At 42.3% G+C, this 21,836-nt stretch overlaps 1 protein-coding gene across 15 annotated transcripts in view; it reads right to left on the bottom strand.

The window, feature by feature from the left end:
• The window catches only part of ST3GAL6 (ST3 beta-galactoside alpha-2,3-sialyltransferase 6), an 83,014-nt gene extending 62,751 nt beyond the window's left edge, over positions 1-20,263 (bottom strand). For 9 of the 15 annotated variants that reach the window (XR_002731565.3, XR_003309962.2, XR_002731564.3 and 6 more), the window contains exons 1-2: positions 19,974-20,263; positions 2,137-2,308 (exon numbers count right to left, since the gene is read on the bottom strand). The gene's annotated coding sequence lies outside the window, so the exon portion shown is untranslated. Of the gene's footprint in view, positions 1-2,136; positions 2,309-18,891; positions 18,946-19,973 lie in introns of all 15 variants that reach the window. The other 6 variants (XM_023211912.3, XM_023211928.3, XM_023211851.3 and 3 more) reach the window with 3 other exon arrangements.
• Between the last annotated feature and the right edge of the window lie 1,573 nt (positions 20,264-21,836).

The raw sequence follows: 21,836 nt of genomic DNA on the forward strand, positions 1-21,836 counted from the left end.
AAAAATTAAGTTTCCATTACTGTGCTATTATTGCTGCACAATCATTTTAACATCTTAAAGTATCTGTGACAGGAAGCTTTACTCATCTGCTCTTGAATATGAAGTGAAAGGCATTCAAAATAGTATTAATTCATCGGCAAAACTCATCTTAGAATTAGACCCTATTTCTGGCTATAGAAACTGTATCTTTTTTATGCTTTTCGTAATAAAGCTGCTCTGAAATTTAGTAAAAACAAACAAAAAACTCAGATTTGTAAAAGGCATTTCAAATTTAGGTTTTGAAGCAAAAAAATAAAAATCAAGAACTCTACAAATAATCTGAGTTGGCAAATAGGTTTCATGAAATAGGTTTCATTCTATTTGGATCCATTACAATGTTGAGAAGGATTCAGATATCGTGTCCTAGGTGTTGAAGTAAATACCATGGCGACTTAAGCAATGTTTAACAAGGTAAGGATAAAGACTGGAATTGTTCTCACCCTAGGCAGAGATTAAGGATAGAAGAATAAACACTGTGCAACAGTTGCCATAAAAACAGTGAAAATTAGGGTTGGGCACAGTGCCTCACACCTGTAATCCCAGCACTTTGGGAGGCCAAGGCAGGTGGATCACTTGAGGTCAGGAGTTCGAGACCAGCCTGGCCAACATATAGTGAAACCCCGTCTCTACTAAAAACCACAAAAATTAGGTGGACATGGTGGTGCGCACCTGTAATCCCACGTACTTGGGAAGCTGAGGCAGGAGAATCGCTTGAACCCAGTGGCAGAGGTTGCAGTGAGCCACAGTCGCACCACTGCACTCCAGCCTGGGCAACAGAACAAGACTCCACCTCGGGAAAAAAAAAATAAAAAATTTAAAATTAACTAAACACTTATGTAACTGTTCTAAATGCTTCAGACATAGACTTATTTTAATCCTCAAAACCAAACTTTATGAAAGGCTTTATCGTCATCCCTATCATACAGATAAAGACACTAAAGCACACAGAAGTTATAACTTCTCCCGGGATACCCAAGTAGTAAGTGACAGTGCTGAGACTTGAACCCAAGCACATACTAGAGTCCAGGAGCATCATAAAGACTCTCAAAATACTTCCATCTTTTTGATGCTAGAAATTGTAAAGAATGACAGGAAAAACAGCTTTACAAATCACCAACATGATTACAGTCCAGATCCCACTAAATTGAGATGTTGCCGGCAGTAAAACCTAAGGACCCAGCCCTACCTCCAGCCTTGATTCAGGTCCTCAAGAGTTCTGCAAGTCCAGTGGCTCAGGACCATGCTGGGGAAGGACTTTGAAACCCTCATGAGCAATCTCAGTGGGAACAAGCAAGAGCTTAAGAGGTTTCCTAGGACTAAATCACAAGACCATTGTGAGTGTCCATATTGGCCGGCACTACTAAAGCATAATGTTATCCGTCAATAAGTGTCTTTCCCAAAACGATCTCCAAACAAATTTGCTAGAATAATCATTCTCTGACGAACTTTAATAAATCATTGAGCGCCTGCATATATTCATGGGTAAAACATGTAGCTCATTCCTGGCGGACATTTGAACTCTAGATCTTTCTTCAGAATAATGTTATACACTGATGTCTGAAATCTGTGCAAAGGGTTCCAAAACAGTACAAAAACTCAGCCTAAAACATTAAAAGGTACTTTAATGAAACTATCATTAATTGTTGCACTTAAAGACAGAGAGAGAACTAAAACTAATTGTAATGAGAAAACGAGGCCCAAAGAGGGAAAGCCTCTTGCCCAAGGTTATAAAGCTGGTTAACAGCAGAATTTCTATAATATTTGTGATACATATAATGTTCTAATTTTAAGAGTTTTCTTACTCCTAAGTATCAGCTAAGAAGAGTCCCAAAGAAGGCCCATTCAACTGAGAATAGAAATAATATTTAAGACTCTCAAAGCTCAACCGTGGGACATGCCGAAGAGTCATGGGTTACATTCGCAGTTTTATAGGCCCCCAGCCTGCAAAACCAGTACGAGAAAAAATAGCAGGCACCTGTCTTCATAGAAGAGGGGATTTTAACATCACCCACAAGAGAAACATTGTATAAGAACATTACTAGTGCTCAAGTTTACATTTAAGGAATTTGAGACAATGGTGGTGTTGCCTTTGCTTACCTGCACTTTTAAGAATCTGTGTCCTAAAGACCCTCTGTTCGCAAAGGTGGAGAATTTGCTAAAGAGGGACCACGCTGCCAAAGACTCAGGACGCTGCCTGCTGAATTGCTGGGGCCTCTCTGTTAGAAATTATCTAAGACCCGGGGTTGTGCTGCTTCCTCACTTGCAAATGCTGAAATAAAACATAAAGATAGTATGTTTCTAAGAATGGCTTAGCTGCCCCAGAAAAATGTAAAGTCATTTTTAAAAATTTAAGGAAAATGCCATTTTAGTAAACTCACTTCTGATCTCCTTAAAAATGCTTTACAGGATGATGAAATTACCAAACACCAAAAACAAAACAAAAAATCCAACAGTACATATTACATTACTGTCTGCCTTTCAGAACTGGCTTTCCAAAGGACCCAGCTCAGTCTCCTTAAAAATAATAACATACCCAGCTCAATTAATCCCAAGTAACCTGGTAATGAAAGAAGCATCTGCCTTATTTTCCAGCTTCTCTCCACACATACACACAGCTTTCTTTTGAAATGCAGAGGTGAGGTGAGAGAAGCAGCTATTTCTCTGAAAATCATTAGAAGAGGAAGGGACAGAGGGAGAGAGGAGAATGAGGAGGAGATCAAGAGGAATAAAAATATCTAGAAGAAAGTGAGGGAAAAAGAAGTGTGGGTGAAGTATTAGAACAACTAGTTTAAAAATGTGCCGTGGGCTACTTTCTTTAAAAAAAATGAAAAAAAATCTCAAACCTCTCTTGCTACAGCTATTTTTACACAAGACTAACACACACACACATACACACACACACACAATGCATGCTCTTTAAGAGGTTAAAAACAATTATGCTAAATCGACTCTGCCTGTGTGCTATAAAAGGCCAGCATGGTTTACGGGGTATTTCAAGTCTATTATTATGGTATTAATATTCCGGTATTTTGCCTATTTAAGTTAAAGACACTTGGAAAATAGCAGGTGCATGGATATCTCATTAACCCTGTGCTGTTTCTTCGAAGCAGAAAATGAAATTCCCACACGGAAGATACCTTCCCTATACTAGAAAAAACGGCAACATCCTTATTTTCAAAGACAAGATGTTGCGACAGATCTTGTTGAAATAACTCTTATCTTTTAAGCCTCCCCACACAATTTAGCTGCATTTTCACAGTCTATTATGCTTTCTTCAATCTACTGTATAAGTCAAAGCCAGGCACAGTGGCTCATGCCTGTAATCCCAGCACTTTGGGAGGCTGAGGCGGGCAGATCACGAGGTCTGGAGATCGAGACCATCCTGGCTAACATGCTGAAACCCCATCTCTACTAAAAATACAAAAAATCAGCCAGGCGTGGTGGCGGGCGCCTGTAGTCCCAGCTACTCAGGAAGCTGAGGCAGGAGAATCACTTGAGGGAGGCAGGGGTTGCAGTGAACTGAGATCGCACCACTGCACTCCAGCCTGAGCGACAGAGCGAGACTCCATCTCAAAATAAATAAATAAAAAATTAGTTCAGACACGCCGAAGAGATATTGCACGTTCAGTTCCAGACCACTGCAATAAAGCAAATATCACAATAAAGCAAGTTACAAATTTTTCAGTTTCCTAATGGATATGTTACGTTTATACAACACTCTCTATTAAGTGTGCAGTAATAGCATTATGTCTAAAAAACAATGTGCATATCTTAATTTTAAAATATTTTACTGCTAAAAATGCTAATGCTTGATCATATGAGCCTTCACTGAGTTGCAATCTTTTTGCTGGTGGATGATCTTGCCTCAGTGCTTATGGCTGCTAACTTACCAGGCTGGTGGTTGCTAAAGGTTGGGGTGCCTGTGACAATGTCTTAAAATAAAACAATGACGTTTGCCACGTCAACTGTCATTTCCCTTTACGAAAGATTTCTCTGTACCATGCAATGCTCTTTGACAGCATTTCAGCCACAGTAGAACTTTCAAAATTACAGTCAATCCTTTCAAACCCTGCCACTGTTTTATCAACTAAATTTATCTACTATTCCTAACCCTTTGTTGTCATTTCAACAAAGTTCAGAGCATTCTCACTAGGAGTTGATTTCATCTCAAGGAATCACTTTCTTTGCTCCTGCATAAGAAGCAATCTTCATTCATTAAAGTTTTATTATGAGTTTGTAACAATTCAGTCACTTCTTCAGGCTCCACTGCTAATTCTAGTTCTCTTGCTATTCCCATCACATCTGCAGTTTCCTCCTCCACTATAGTCTGGAAGCCCTCAAAGTCATCCACGAGAGTTGTCATTGACTTCTTCCGAACTTCTGTTAAAGCGGATATTTTGACTTCCCATGAATCACAAATGTTCTTAATAACATATAGAATGGTGAATTCTTTCCAGAAGGCTTTGAATTTACCCACATGCATCAGAGGGGTCACTATCTATGGCACCTATGCTTTACAAACTATATTTCTTAAATAATAAGACTTGAATGTTAAAATTATTCCTTGATTCATAGACTGCAGAATAGACGTAGTTTTAGCAGGCATGAAAACAACATTAAACTCCTCATACAACGCCACCAGAGCTCTTGGGTAACACTGTAGAGCAATAATATTTTGAAAACAATCTTTTTCTTCTAAGCAGCAGGTCTCAATAACTGGCTTAAACTATTCAGTAAACCATGCTGTTCCTTTATAGCACACAGGCAGAGTAGATTGAGGATAATTATTTTTTAATAGATGGGGGGGTCTCCCTGTGTTTCCCAGGCTGGTCTCGAACGCCTGTGTTCAAGTGATCCCTCTGCCTTGGCTTCCCAAATGCTGGGATCACAGGTGTGAGCTACCGCACTTGGCTGATTTAGCATAATTTGTAAGGGTTGTAGAATTTTCGGCATGGTAAATGAGCACTGGCTTCAACTTAAAAGTCACCAGCTGCATTAGCCCCTAACAAGAGGGTCAGCCAGCCCTCTGAAGCTTTGAAGCCAGGCATTGACTTCTCTCTAGCTATAAAAGTCCTAGAAGGCATCTTCTTCCACTTCTATAGAAGACTGTTTTGTCTACAATCAAAATCTATTGTTTGGTGTAGCCACTTTCATCAATTATCTTAGCTAGATCTGGATAACTTGTTGCAGCCCCTTCTTTAACACTTGCTGCTTCACCTTGCACTTCTGTGTTATGGAAACAGTTTATTTCCTTAAACCTCATGACTTCCAACTTTTCTTCTGCAGGTTCCCTTAGTCTTCATGGAAAAGAGAGCCTGTTTGGGATCAGGCTTTGGCTTAAGAAAATTCTGTGGCTTGTTTGATGTTCTATTCAGACCACTAATACTCTCTATATATCAGCAACAAGGCTTTCACTTTATCATTTGCGTGTTGACTGGAGTAGCACTTGTAATTTCCTTCAAGAACTTTTCCTATGCATTCACAACTTGGTTAACTATCTCAAGAGGCATAGTTTCTGGTCTGTATTGGCTTTCAACATGCTTTCCTCACTAAGCTTAATAATTATTTCTAGCTTTTGATTTAAAGTGAGAGATGTGCAACTCCTTTCACTTGAACACTTAGAGGCTATTGGAGGATTATTAATTGGACTAATTTCAATGTTGTTGTATCTCAGGGAACACGGAAGCCCAAGGGGAGGAAGAAAAACAGGGAAAAAACTGGTCGGTGGTCCATTCAGAACACATAAACATTTATAGATTAAGTTGACTGTCTTATAGGGGTGTAGTTTGTGGTGTCCCAAAACAATGACAACAGTAACATCAAAGATCAGTGATCACAGATCACCATAACAGATATAATAACAATGAAAAAATTTGAAGTATTAAGATTGCCACGATGTAACACAATGGTAAGAAGTGAGCATATACTGTTGAGAAAATGGTACCAATAGGCTTATTGGACAAACGGTAGCCACAAACCTTCAATGTGTAAAAAGCACAATATCTATGAAAGACAATAAAATGAGCCATGCCTGTAACTGACTCTAACTGCTTCTTTGCATCTTTACTTCTTTATGAGGGCTCCCATGACAAACAAAACTTGTAAAATAATGTGCGTGCTTTTCTCCTGTTAATCTAACTTATGTCAATTTAATTATTGGACCCAGTTGGGACCTTAAGAGGATGAAGGTGGGGTTTTTCTGCCACTATATTCTCTGTTAGAATATACTTATTTTTAAAAATTCTTAGAAAACAAATACCTTAAAAATGGCAAATATTTTATTTCAGAGACCATTTATGAATTCTAATGTCCTTCAACAGGGAAATAATTACGCTTGGTTATTATGAAAATCATATAGTAACATAAAAAATAGATTTTACCAAAGAAAGTTTTTAAAAGTTTACTACATGAAGATTAATTTTATGTGTTAGATATATGTGTAACACCTTATAGTTAATCCTCACTTATTATTCATAAGTTCTTGGAAACTATGACTTCGAGCAAAGTAAGGTATACCAAAACCAATTTTTTTTTCATCAACAATAAAATAACATTGAACAAGAATGTTTTGCTTACGGTTGTAGTTTCCAAAAACCTATTAATGACATTAAATGAGAATGTACTGTACTGAAAGGCATTAAAGAAAAACAAAATCAACTGATGTGCTGAGTTGTAGATTACAGAGAATTTTTTTAAGTACATAAATGTTTCAATTTTCAAAGAAACTGAAAGTGCTTATTTTCATATATCTCTATATACATTTCACTCTTGAAGTGTTAAGTAGCAAACCCATTCAGAAATCACGAGAAAAGCAAAGGCGTGCTGTTTAATGCCTCCTACTAGAGAAGTCTTCACCATAAGACACAATTTTGAACCTAAAGAAATTATGGATCATGATATATTTGTGCCTCAGTATTATTCTCTCCTTAAATGTATAGAAAGTACAGTTCCTGAGTTTCTACCATCTTCTATCCACTATTACTAATTACTAACTAAAGAATCCATCACAATTTTAAAAACTTGGAAGGGTCCTTCAAGATTATTTAGTCTGAGCCAGGCGCAGTGGCTCATGCCTGTAATCCCAGTACTTTTGGAGGCCAAGGAGGGAGGATCGCCTGAGGTCAGGAGTTGGAGATCAGCCTGGCCAACGTGGCAAAACCCCATCTCTACAAAAAATAGAAAAATTAGCCGAGTGTAGTGGCAGGCACCTGTAATCCCAGCTACTCGGGAGGCTGAGGCAGGGAGAATTCTTTGAACCCGGGAGGCAGAGGCTCCAGGGAGCCAAGATCATGCCACTAAACTTCAGCCTGGGCAACAGAACAATCTCAAACAAACAAACAAACAAAAAGTTGTAAGGCAGTTTAAAGTCAATCTTTTGCTAGTATGCTCTGCATACTTCCCTATTACTAACCAAATTCTAACTGTTGGGCTGCTTTTTAAACTGAGGGCATTTCTATTTTATCAAAGAAGGAATCTTCGATATGCCAAAGTTCAGCATAATGAAGCCTTTATTTACAACATGCCACACTATTTGGAAAATCAGGATTTCATTTAAAAAATAAAGTGAACTGATTTTTTCTTTCCTATCAAAGATGTTTTTGTGGCCAGGGGAACTGGGAAAAACTGGACACCAGAGGTGTGGCCCTAATCTGGGTCTGGGAGGATGAATAAGAACACTTTAGCAGAGACCCAGGCAAGGTGCAGGAGGGCAGGTCTGCAAGCCTCAACCTGGAGCATGTCAGGAAGCAAACTGGCTCAATCTCAAAGTGTAGTCAAGAGCAGAGTCAAGAAGTGAAGAAAAACCAATATAATCGTAATGAAACTTCTGTTTGCCCCTGGGGCACATCACAGACAGGGAGTAACCAGAAGCAAGAGAGGCAGTTTGTGAGTCAGTTTAGAGAGCCACAGCTTGGACAGGATGTAGCACTGCTCAGTTGGGCCATCTTCAGGACCAAGAACCAAGTGTACTCAGGGGATGCAGAGAAGAGGGATCAGAGCACCAGTCCCACAACAGAACCTCTGTATTAGTGCCTAGGACCTGCTGAGACAAAGTGCCGCATACTGGGTAGCTTAAAACACCAGATATTTACTGTCTCACAGTTCTGGAGGCTAGAAGTCTGAAATCAAGGTGTTATCAGAGTCATGCTCCCTCTGAAAACTATAGAAAGGAATCTTTCTTTGTCTCTTCCTAGCTTTGGCTCTGCCACCAATCTTGGGCATTCCTGGGCTTGTGGATGCATCACTCCAATTCTGTCTTCACGTGGCGTTCTCCCTGTGTTTCTGTCTTCACCTGGACACTAATCATATTGCATTAGGGACCCACCCTACTCCAGTGTGACCTCATCTTAACTAATGACATCTCCCATGACCCTATTTCCAAATAAGGTCACAGTCTGAGGTACTAGGGATTAGGACTTCTAAATATCTCTTGGGGTGGTGGTGGAGCGGGGGACAACTGAACCAATTACACCCTCGTTGAGGTGCCCAAGGCTCACCCTCAGCCAGAGGGATCCTAATGTTCTAGGTCATTCTGAATACCGGGTGCTAATTAATGTGAAAGAGGAACGGAAAAGAATTTATCTATGGTGTCAAAGGTCGGAACAGTGGTAACGTGAGGAGTAATAGTGACTGGGTGGGAACACATGGCACCCTTCTGGAGGGCCAGTACTGTCCTATTTCTTCATCTGGAGGCAGCCTGCCTGGGTGCATTCACTGTAAGGAAATTTACTGAACTGTACTTACATGCTTTGTGCACTCCTCTGTATGTCTGATGTATTTCCATAAAAACTCTACAAAACATTAGAGAAGATGGAGCTAGCCAAGAAATAGGGGTCTTGGAAGCCCAGCTAGGACCTCAGGGAGGGGCATTATCTGGGAGGAGTTACACAGCCAGGAGTTGGCAGCTCAGCCCTCCTGGTTCAGACATTTGAGTTGTCTGTTCACCTGAGAAGCAGAATTCTTAAGAGGCTGCTTTGTAACTGGAAATGAAGTAATTCATTTAAATTAAGAAAAAAAATGGGCCAGGCACAGTGGCTTATGCCTGTAATCCTAGCACTTTGGGAGGCCGAGGTGGATGGATCGCTCTGAGCTCAGGAGTTGGAGAACAGCCTGGGTAACACGGCGAAACCCCATCTCCACTAAAAATACAAAAAAAAAAAAAAAAAAAAAAAAAAAAAATGCGCCAGGCATAGTGGCTCACATTTATGTTCCTAACTACTCTAGAGGCTGAGGCTTGAGCTGGGAAGCAGAGGTTGCAGTGAGCCAAGATGGCGCCCCTATACTCCAGCCTGGGCGACAGAGCAAGACCCTGTCTCAGAAAAAAAAAAAAAAAAAAGAGCATGGCATGGTGGCTGATGCCTGTAATCCCAGCACTTTGGAAGGCAGATCACCAGAGGTCAGGAGTTTGAGACCAGCCTGACTGACATGGACAAACCACGTCTCTACTAAAAATACAAAACAAAATTAGCCGGGTGTGGTGGCACATGCCTGTAATCCCAGCTACTCAGGAGGCTGAGGGAGGAGAACCGCTTAATCCAGGAGGCGGAGGTTGCAGCGAGCGGAGATCATGCCATTGCACTCCAGCCTGGGCAACAAGAGCAAAACTCCATCACAAAAAGAAAAAAAAAACAAAAAACAAAAAACAAAAAAGAAAGAAAGAAAAACAAAAGAAAAGGAAAAATATAAGGGCCAAGAAGTCTGTATATTTGAACCGGTAGACTGGCAACTTCTACAGGCAAATCCATGAGTGATAATTAAAAAGTTGTTTAGTAAGCATGGACCCCACAATAAGGGTATGATCTCCCCTGCACAGTGGTGGAAATATGCTGATATTCTGCTTCGCTCTGTTTTCCTAGCCTCCTTGCAGACCTCTCCCCGACATCCCACTTTCAGGCTAATTAAAGTTCAAGTAAGTTATAGAGTTGTTTCTTTCACATCTAATTCTTCTCTGGGAATTTTGAGCTCTTGTGGTTAGGGTGTTTGCGGTCCTAATGCTTATTTTCCAAGGAAGAGGAAACACCACAAAAAGACAGTTAAAATCTACTGGAGAACACTCAAACTTAGAAAACATATTTTTGGAGTAAAAATGTAAAATTTTTTAGAGCTAAATATTAACATCAGTTATTGTATAAGCTATGAATAACACATTGATATATCAAATCAAAGGAGTGGAGAGGCGAAGGAAGCCAAAACTTAATTGTAATGCCAACAAAGAAATACAAATCAAATATTGATGAAAATGTATATGTACATTATGATACACATAATTGTGGAAAATGAAAAAGTGAATAGAAAGCACTTGGCTTTCTACTGTGGAAAATATATGAAGAAGGTACTGAAAGGTTCAAGGCCACACATTTGTAGTGATCCTCTTGGCTTCTCATTGGATGTCTCCATCCCGTCAAAGCCCATCTCTGCTATCAAACTTCATACAGAATCCTCTGCCTTAAAACTCACCAATGACACTTCACATTTCTATCCTTCAAACACTCAAGTTATTAAAGGTGAGAGTGTTAAGTATCAATTATGTATTACCTTACTAATGTTTTCATCATATTCTGGTAAAAACAGCAACTGGAAGGAATGTATTACATGCTATATGGTAAGCCCCAAGTCCAAGTTTAGAAGCAACATGCAGAATTTACCTGTTATAAATTGTTTATATAGACCTACCTCTTTAAGTGCCTTATAGAGAGATATAAACATATAAGCCATAGGCCTCTAAGTCTGTTCCATTTGGCTCCTATGGCCTGTCCTGCCTCATCTCCTGAAATGCTTGACTCTTGACAATGTGCTCTAGTAACACCAAATTTTGTGCACTTCTCAATCCTTCTTGGCACTGTTTCATGTCTTAGCACCTCTGGTCATACTGTTCCTGCTGTCCGGAATGTTCTCCCTCTCCTCTCACCCTGCCCCCCAATTCCCCTCCCACAACATTCCCACTCCCTGATATAAATTGCAATCATCTGTTGGGATTCCGTTCTTCAAGGAGGACTTCCCTTTCTATCTCTACCCTGCATTTGGATGATGACACACAGGAGTCCAAGAAAGCACATGTAAAGCTGTTTCAAGGACAGAGATAACTACAATGCTCCTATGTTTTGAACCACAAAACAACCACATCTCAGATTTTAAAATGTTAAGTTTTTTCAAGGTCATTTGGAGAGAATGATTTTTGCTCCTTAAGCCTAGTTTATTCTGAAACATTCATAGCTCTATTCAACCTACAGATTTTCTTCCCCCAACTCCACTTAAAAACATATGTACATACATGCTCACACACACACACACACACACTGAATCCCTCTACTATATGTCCATGGATCCCTTTATAATAGCAGAGTACTTGGCACATGATAGATGTCAAGTATTTGTTGCTATTCACTAAAGAATGATGAAATATAATAACATAGGTTGTTTAACATAGTCCAAAGGGAAGCCAGGTGCTAAGAGGAAATAGACCTGAGAAAAAATTAGAGGTATATAAGACCAATCAGAAAGACTTTCTGGAGAAAGTCAATTTTTAACTAATTGAGGAAGAAAAGAATTGTCATAATAGCTCCAAAAACAGAGTTATAATAGTAATAGTGGCAGATAACACTGATTAAATATTTGACATTTGGCAGAAACTATGCTCAAATATTTGTATGTGTTTTTTCCATTGTCGTAATTACTGTGATGTGGATATTATTTCAAACTTATAGATAAGGAAAGTAAGGCTCAGAGAAGTTAGGCAAATTGTTCAGAATCATGCAGTGATAAGCCATGAAGCTGGAAACTGAACACATGTTCTAATCTGGCTTAGATGATAGAGTGTGACGGGGAAGAAGAATGGCACTGAGTGTCAAAGAACAGCCTTAGCTAAAGCACTAGGAGGCCTGCGTGGCTACAGGGTCAAACAGGACAATAAAGTTAGCAACATGAGATGGCAGAAAACCTCAAAAATCAGTGGGAGAAATTCTCTGGATTTTTGAGCAGAAGAAAAGTAACGAAAATCATGCTTGAGGAAGGTTATTATGAAAGGTATATGTCCAGGAATATTGATGGTCATAATTAGAGAGCTTGAATATAAGATTTTTGTAAGAATATGATCTTTTTTTCTATGACTAAAGCAGAAGAGCCATACACAGCAAATTTGTAAAAAAAAAAAAAAAAAAAAAAAGTTTTTTGCAATAAGAGAGTCAGATTTGTCCTCCAGAAAATTCAGTACCTGCAAAATACTTATAGTTACTTGATGATCAGAAAACACACATATCTCCTTACATCCTGTTTATCAAAAAATCCAATTATTTATCATTTAACTGTAGCATAGCTGGGATAAAACAAGAATAATTAGCTAAATCACTTTGACATCTACCTGAAATATCGGCTTTAAATATTAAAAATATTTTGACAGCAATGTCCTTTATCTCACAAGATCATTTACAACAGAAAGCTCCTTTAACTATCACAATCTATCAAGTAACTAAGATTATAAATTATATTTAATTGCTGCTCTAAAATGTAGTTGAAAAATGCATTTGTACCCTACTCGAATGCCTGTATTATCTATCACCTCACTGCTCTCCTCTAAATGCAACTGGAAAACCCATCTGACAGTTTTTAAATGCAATGAGTTATCCACAAAACAGAGGGAATGAAAAAAAAAATCTATGATCTCCTTTTATTCTTTGGCCCTATGCTAACTGTAGAAAATGTACACATTCCCTATATCTGCTTCCTCCACCCCTTAATACAATAAGGACTCTTACATATTAGAGTTGCATAAGATTTTAATAAAAGGATTTGGGACTTCCTTCTAGGTGTTTCCTGCCTAAATATTTGCAATGGAATATTTCCTAAGGTGAAAACTCCATTAAGAGGTCAGAAGCAACAGGCTGATACCTCTTAAGACTACAATCTAATGGTAGGGGAAAGGGGATTTCATAGAATCAGTGCAAAGACAAGAGGTCTGTGTTTATATGGCATTTTGCATGGGGGTTTTGTTTTGTTTGTTTTATTTTGGTTTTTGTTTGTTTTCTGTCTCAATTTCCATCCGTTCAAGTCTGCTACTGGTTATTTCTTGTGTTCTGCTAGCTTTAGGCTTGGTTAGCTCTTGTTCCTCTAGTTCCTCTGGATGTGAAGTTAGGTTGTTAATTTGGGATCTTTTTGAATGTTTGATGTAGGCATTTAGCACTATAAACATCCCTCTTAGCAGTGCTTTAGCTGTGTCCCAGAGGTCTGGTATACTGTATCTTTGTTCTCATTAGTTTCAAAGAATGTTTTGATTTCTGCCTTAATTTCACTGTTTTCCTAAAAGTCATTCAGGAGTAAGTTCTTTACTTTTCATATAATTGTATGGTTTTGAGTTATTTTCTTAGTATTGATTTGTATTTTTATTGTGTTGTGGTCTGAGAGTGTGGTTGGTATGATTTTCGTTTTTTTGAATTTGCTGAGGATTGTTTTATATCCATTTGTGTGGTTGATTTTAGAGTATGTGCCATGTGCAGATGAGAAGAACGTATATTCTGTCATTTTTTGGTGGAGAGTTCTGTAGATGTCTATTAGGTACATTCTGTCAAGTTCAGGTCCTGAATATCTTTGCTAGTTTTTGGCCTTGATTATCTGTCTAATACTGCCAGTGGGGTGTTAAAGTCTCCCACTGTGATTGTGTGGAACTCTAAGACTCTTCATAGGTCTTACCTTGTGAATCTGGGTGCTCCTGTGTTGACGGCATATATATTTTGGACAGTTAGGTTTTCCTGTTGAATTGAACCCTTTACCATCATATAATGCCCATCTGTATTAGTTCATTCTCACACTGCTATAAAGAAATACCTGAGTTCGGGCACAGAGGCTTATGCCTGTAATCCCGACATTTTGGGAGTCCGAGGCAGGAGGATTGCTTGAGCCCAGAAGTTCAAGACTAGCCTGGGCAACTCAGTGAGACCCCATCTCTACAAATAACTTTTTTAAAAATTAGCCTGGTGTGGCGGTGTGTACTGCAGTCCCAGCTACCTAGGAGGCTGACATGGTAAGATTGCTTGTGCCCATGAGGTTGAGGCTTCAGTGAACAATGATTGTGCCACTGCACTCCAGCTGGTTCAACAGAGTGAGACCCTATTTAAAAAAAAAGAAAGAAAGAAATACCTGAAACTAGGTAATATACAAAGAAAAGAGGTTTAATTGGCTCATGGTTCTTCAGGCTGTATAGAAAGCACGGCTGGGAGGCCTCAGGAAATTTACAGAAACCTCCTGGCAAAAGGTGAAGGGGAAGCAGGCACATCTTATATAATTGGAGTAGGAGGAAAGGTGGGACTGGGTTGGGGGGTGGCGGCTAAACAACCAGATTTTGTGAGAACTCACTCAATATTACAAGAACAGCACCCACGAGGATGGTGTTAAACCATTAGAAACTGCCCTCCATGATCCAATCACCTCCCACCAGGCTCCACCTCCAACACTGAGGATTACAATTGAATATGAGATTTGGGTGGGGACACAGATCCAAACCATATCACTATCTTTGTCTTTTTTGGCTTTTGTTGGTTTAAAGTCTGTTTTGTCTAAAATTAGAATAGCAACCCCTGCTTTTTTCTGTTTTCCATTTGCTTGCCGGACTTTTCTCCATCCTTTTACTTTAAGCCCTTGGATATCAATGAATGTGAGATCGGGCTCCTGAGGTTTCAGGTTTTATGTCACTGTGTTAATCAGAAGAGGCAAAAGTTAGTTGTTTTGTATGTTAGTTAAGTATGTAAGTTAACAATGGGCCAAAGAATCTCAAAAATAATTTTCTCTCTAAAAATTGTGCCAAGCCTCCCTAGATACTAATAGAGTGGTGATGATGAGACATCCTGAAATCAAAGGACAAGAGGATAAAAGGAATACTGTACAGGTTTCTCTGAGCCCTGCCTGTCTTTGTGATGTTCCTGTGCTCTGCCCTAGGGAAAAGAGAGGGGAAATCAGTTATGGCCAATTAGTGGGAAGAAACAAAGGCAACTATGAGTAGAAATTTGTGTGTTTGTGTGTGAGAGAGAGAGAAACAGAGACAGAGAGACAGGAAAGGGGCCACGTGTGGTGGCTCACGCCTGTAATCGCAACACTTTAGGAGGCTGAAGTGGGTGGATCACCTGAGTTCAGGAGTTCAAGACCAGCCTGGCCAACATGGCGAAACCCCATCTCTACTAAAAAAAAAAAATACAAAAAAATAGCCAGGTGTGGTGGCGTGTGCCTGTAATCCCAGCTACTTGGGAGGCTGAGACAGGAGAATCACTGAAACTCAGGAGGCAGAGGTTTCAGTGGGCAGAGATAGAGCCACTGCACTCCAGCCTGAGCGACAGAGCAAGACTCCATCTCAAAAACAAAGAAAAAGAAGAGACAGGAAAGCCCAACACCACTGGGTGAAGACTGAATTAGGCTCTCATCAAAAATCTCCAGGCACCCCATTCTATTTAGAATACAATTCAAATTCCACAAAATCTGCCTTCCTATCTTACTGACTGCATCTCCTCCCACTCCCTCTTTTGCACTCTTTTTTCACTACCTGTTGTCTTAACTACTCTCTTCTCACACTGCACCTTCTGTTTCTCAAACAACCCAAGTTCACTCATGTCTCAGGGCCTTTGCAGGTGCTGGTACCTCTATCTGCCATGCCCTTAACCTTCTGTGCTCCACCTGCCTGGCTCCTTCTCATCATCCACATCTCAGCTCAAATATCCCCTCCTGGGATAAGCGCTCTGACCGCTCTAAAGTAGCTTCCTCTATACCCCTCTCGATCACACCTCCGTAATGTACTGTCTTTGTGACACTCATTCTATCTGAAATACACTGCTTTGTGTACTTGTATCTTATTTATTGACTCTGTTCCCCATAAAACATACGCTCTGTAAGAGCAGGGGCTTTGCTGTGTCCAACACGGGCACGTTCCCCACTCCCCTCCCCCCACCACAAGAACACCTCTTGTTACATGGTGGACACTCAGTAAATGTTGGTTGACCATTAGGGAAGTCCCACCTCAATGATCACATGGAATATCATCCAAAGTCCACTGAAAAAAACACTTTCTGCTCCCTTATTGCCCCCATCTTTCAGCATAGTGACTCTGACCCACAGCCATAAGAACTCCAGGCCTGTTTCCACAACGTGTGGAAGGTGAGAATAACCCACCTCTGGAGGAATCTCCAGCTTCCTTGCCATCTCCTCATCTGGGGGCCTTGTTCTCATCATCTCCTAAAGATCTTTCCATTCCCAACCAAATAAAAAGTAAATCAATGTTTAAAACTTCTTTCAAAGCCCAGCACTAAATACATTGGAAAGTATGCAATGATGCTATCTGTATACTTTGTCTTAGGCCAAGCATATAAGAAGGGGAAAAAGAAAACGGGGGAGAAGGTAAATTTTCACTCAGCTTTTCAGTGTTTTTAAGAAAATCTCCTATGGGCTAGGTGCTTTCCTTTCCCTCCTTCTCAGTGGTCAAGGAAGAGGAAAGCCCCTGGTCAGATACGAAAGTTTGTGGCAGTAAAAAGGTAAACTGGGCAATCCCCCTAGATGACCAAAATCTCTCCAAGAAAAAGAAACATGGGCACAAGGAAGAAAACCAGGTCTTACTGATCCTGTTATCTTTTAGTTTCATAACCTCACTGCCAGAATCTCAGCACTTCTTAGCCTGATTATAGGACAGTCAAGTTCCTGACCAAGTCTGAGACACTGCAGCTAATTCAGTACTGAGGTGTCACCATCAGAGGAAAGAACTCCAGCTACCCCACAATGGCATGGGCAACCTCTAAGGGTTCAACTGGAAACTGTGATGTGTGATGTGTGCTATGATCCATCACAGTTGGGACAGACAGGAGAGAATGTTTCATTTCAACTGTGAGGGTGGGAATGTAACCCTGGGAAAATTTCTTCCAGGTAACATGTAGCTTGAGATGTATGCAGAAAGGAAAGGACTTTTGGAATATGTCCATTGAAGACAGCATAAACTCCTAGATTTTGCCAGACCCTGCTCACCTAAGTGGCACATCAGAGATGTGCAGAAGATAGAAGGTACCTGGCTGGTGAAAGTCTAAAGTTGTCACAAGGAAGGCAAAGTACACAGACCACCTATTCAAGAAGCCCAGCCTGGGGATAACTAGAAAGGTATATTCAGACCAAGGTATATATAAACTGAGAATATGCCAGGCAAAGGAGAAAGATATGCACAGGAAATGGAAGAATTTGTGCATAATGTATACTACAGAGGATTCCTGAGACGGTGTAGGCAGAGGTAGAGTCAGACCTTTATGTGAGCCACTGCAACTCAACCTAAGTCAATCTTGGTTTTTTAAGCTATAAATGTGGCTAAAAATTCCTTTCTTGCAGCAGTTTTGTCAGGAAGATTAAATAAAATAGCATATGAAAACACACCAAAAATCAGAGTGGGCACCCAATAGGAGTTCCATGCTTCCTTCACCTTCTCAATAAGCATCACCTAAAATGCAGGCTAAACAGATCTCTGGTCCCCAATCCTGGATGGAAGCACAATTTCCATGGAAGCCATCTGGCAGTTTGCATGGTTAGCAGATGATGCTCATCAGGGAAAGGTGGGAAACATGGCATTACTCACTTCTTCTCCCATAAGGTCCCACATGATGTGGAACACAGAAATGTCCCCAACAGAAGAAAACAGCTGTGAAATCCAGTCCTCTGCCACTGAATAAGAACACCTACAATTTACAATTTCACAGGAGACAGACTGAAGTTTTTAAACGGTATGTCTCTTAATGGTATTCTTCTGTCAATGCTGTCTATTCTTGAGCCTCAAAGGTTTTTATTTTTTTTTTTTAATTAATTTAGGGCATAAGAACAAATTATCTCCAACAAATCTGCTGCAATGTAGTCAAAATTGCAGTCCCATTTTACTGCACCATGTAAACAACATATGGTGCTATCTGGGACTTGAGGAACTATAGTAAAAATACAGTTCACATCACAAGGAATCAAGATCTCCCGTCCCAGTCTACATGACCACGAGAACAACTTAGGAAACCAGACCAAGGCAACACTTTCTAGAAAAATTCTCTTCTTATAAGCAAAGTTGCCAAAGCCTCTGTGGAATTTGGCCTTACTCGGAGACAATAAACTAAATAACATCTTTTTTTGCAGATCTTGGTATGAAAAGCGTTCTTAGTGAAACAAAAAAGAAGCAACAACCAACTTGCAAATGTCAAATCGGCATGCTTTCAAACGGAAAATAACCTGGCAGCCTGAGCAGATTTTCCCAAATATTTAACATCTCCCTGTAAATAAAAAGACAGTTTTATGGTCTGTAGCTAGGTGAGGAAGATTGAGGACCGGAAAGTCAAACATTCGGGCTAGCCTAAAAGAGGTGGCCACTGGAGACCCGAAGAATTATGAGGCTCAAAGGTCAGCGTGGACACCAGACCACAGAGCACGAGGAGCTTCCAGCAGCTCTGCAGTTTCCTTAACTATCCACCCACTCATAGCACCCAGCTGGTCCTCGTAAGGCAAATGGGACTTGCGAGTTTAGAATCGGTGTGATTTCGGATACACTAGCAGTCACCATGTTATTTTCATCCCTACCCCCACACAGTGTTTTTAAACATCATCTTTCAACGGCAACCTCTTCCCCCCGCCTGCTCCTCCCCACCGCCCCCGCCAACCCCCGCTACTAAAAATCCTCAAAGAAGGTGCTTTGGGTTTGTTTTTGGCTTCCAGGCGTCGCTTTTCATAGGTTTTCTTTTAAGCCAAAATAACAGCACACAAGAAAGACGCTTGAGATTGCTGGGATCTCCGGAACAGGCGGCCGCAAAATGACAAGCTGCTTCGCCCTTATCTTGAAAATTAACAGCAGCCCAAACACTGCAATTTACTCACCGTCCTCCTTTCTCCTAAACTGCCTCGCTGCTTGTTTTGTTAGGTCTGGTTCTACTGTGGAGGGAAGAAAGGTTTCTCGAAAAACTTTATACAGTAAGAGACCAGAACCTTCCAGACCCCTCAACCCTCCTTGCGTACAGACCCTTTTACAAAAAAACAATAGTGAACGAGGAGCTAGACTCTCCTCTTGGCTTCCCAACTGCACAACCCCGCCGGCGATTTGACAAAAGAGGGTCCCAGAGCAGATTATCTCGGCCCCCACGGCTCCTGGGCTTACCCGCGAGGCTGCGCGCCCCTCCCGCCCTTCACTGGGGCTCCAGGATTCCCGGGCGCCCTCTCGGCGGTGGCTGCGGCGCACCCCGGGTGGCTCGCGGGTCCCAGCGCTCATGGCCCCCTTACGCCTCCGCACGCCACCTCCTTGGTGCTGGCAGGATATGTGGAGGGGTAAACAGCGCTCCGTGTCCCCACCCCCAACCCTGAGCCTCAGAGGCTGCAAAGCCGGAGGGTCCAGGCAGCACAGACCCCAGGCCGCCCGGACCCCGGCCCAGGACGCGGTCTCCCTGCACCCCAAATCTCCCTCACCCGGGCAATGCAAACCCGCAGCGAAGCCGGCCGGCGAAAGTGACCCGCCGAGGCCCAGGAGCGACGACCGCAGAGGCGCGCCGGGCTCCGCGACCTGGGGGGGCCGCTGCTCTCAGCCCGTCCGCGCCGCTCACTCCAGCCGGCTGCTGCCTCTCTCGCGGCGCCTGCCGCATCGGGCCGCAGAAGCCCGAGGCCGGCGGAAACCAGAGGAAGGTGGCGCGGGCCAGGGGCGGCGCGGGCACGATTCCTTCCCCCCGGATCTGGCGGGGGAGCAGCGCTGCCGGGACTCTCAGGCTCCCGCCAGCCAGGATCCCGGGCGACTGCGCTGAGCGCCTCCGGAGTCGCGGGAAGCTCCTCCTGCTACGCGGCTGGCGCCAGTTGCACGGTGGCCGCGGCCGCCCCCAAATTCGAGGAGGAAGGTGCAAAGTGGTGGGAGGTTGCGGGCCTCGCTATCCCAGGGGAGGTAGGGGGGCGAGGCGGGAGCGCAGCCAAATCCCTACCTTTCGGGCGGGGCGGACACCAGCCGCGCGCCCTCGCCGGGCGCTGAGACTGGAAAATCACCGCGAAGGGAGGGACGAGGAAAGGCGGCGGGTGGCTTCAGGACAAGGTAGGAGGATCGATTTCCACAGCCAAGAAGACACTCCCATCCCGCCCTGGTTTGTTTGGAAAGCTGCAGGAGCTAAAGTGAGGGGTGGCCGGGTACTCCCCTTCCCCGCCGGCTGGCAGGCGGAGAAGTAAATACTGAGGCGTGTCGCGCCGCGGACTGACTGTGACACAAGGCTCAGCAGAAGGCTTGGTCCCTATCAGAAGGGGCGGAGTGTTCAGAGAGCTCCTTAATTCCGTGGCTCTGCCCTTCAAGGGCAAATGTGTTCGTACTTTTTATCTTTTGAAGGAGATAATTAGGGAGAACGAAGGTGGAACGTGCTTTTTGCCTTTTCTTTTCTCGCCATAGGAAAAACCCTACGTTATTTACGTCCTCTTACTTGGATGGCTCTGACTACTTTTTATAATGTGTTTGTCAAATAATTCCTTGTCTAGAAACATTCAGGTCATAGCTCCAACCTTTGGGCACTGAGCAGTGTAATCACGTGTGATCAAATGACCCGAGAGAGAAGACCCACGGACTTGGATGTAATTCAAAGTTGGCAATGTGTCACGAACTGGAACAAAGTCCTTCATCTGTGATGAGTTTTTTGGTATTTGTATTTTTTTTTTTTTTTTTTTTTTTTTTTTTGACAGAATCTCGCTTTGTCACCCAGGCTGGGATACAGTAGCATGATGTTGGCTCACTGCAAACTCCGCCTTCCGGGCTCAAGCGATTCTCCTGCCTCAGCCTCCCGAGAAGCTGGGATTACAGGCGCGCCCCGCCACGCCCAGCTAGTTTTTGTATTTTTAGTAGAGATGAGGTTTCACTATGTTGGCCAGGCTGATTTCGAACTCCTGACCTCAAATGATCCACTAGCCTCCACCTCCCAAAGTGCTCTGGTATTTGTCTTCATTGTAACAACAGCCCTAGGAGGTACCATTTGTTATTTTCCCGATCTTACTTAAAAACAAAAAACAAAAAAAAAAAAAAACTGGCGGGGCGTGGTGGCTCACACCTGTAATCCCAGCACTTTGGGAGGCTGAGGCAGGCGGATCAAGAGGTCAGGAGTTCCAGATCAGCCTGACCAACATGGTGAAACCCCATCTCTCCTAAAAATACAAAAATTAGCCAGGCGTGGTGCTGCGCACCTGTAATCTCAGCTACTCAGGAAGCTGAGGCAGAAGAATCACTTGAACTCCTGGAGGCGGAAGTCGTAGTGCGCTGAGATGGCTCCATTGCGCTCCAGCTTGGGCGACAGAGCGATATTCTGTCTAAAAAAAAAATCAGCAGGTTCAGATTATTCGTATTCTTTGCCCTTTCTACAGATTGCCTTTGACATAACCTACACAGATTTTGTAATTTTAGACGTGGCTCTTGAGACATCAGGATAGTGAAAGAGTTTGGAGGAATTTATCTGAACTGATTGGTATTGAGGTTTACTTTGCTCTTTTAATTTCTCCTGGATTCTTCATTGACTTCTTCTTCATAATCTTAAAAACCAAAACTGGGCCGGGCGCGGTGGCTCACGCCTGTAATCTCAGCACTTTGGGAGGCTAAGGCGGGCGGATCACGAGGTCAGGAGATCGAGACCATCCTGGCTAACATGGTGAAATCCCGTCTCTACTAAAAAATACAAAAAAAAAAAAAAAAAAAAAAATTAGCCGGGCGAGGTGGCGGGCGCCTGTAGTCCCAGCTACTCAGGAGGCTGAGGCAGGAGAATGGCGTGAACCTGGGAGGCGGAGCATGCAGTGAGCCGAGATCGAGCCACTGCACTCCA

Source organism: Piliocolobus tephrosceles, chromosome 2 (genome assembly GCF_002776525.5).
Source record: "Piliocolobus tephrosceles isolate RC106 chromosome 2, ASM277652v3, whole genome shotgun sequence".
NCBI lineage: Eukaryota > Metazoa > Chordata > Mammalia > Primates > Cercopithecidae > Piliocolobus > Piliocolobus tephrosceles.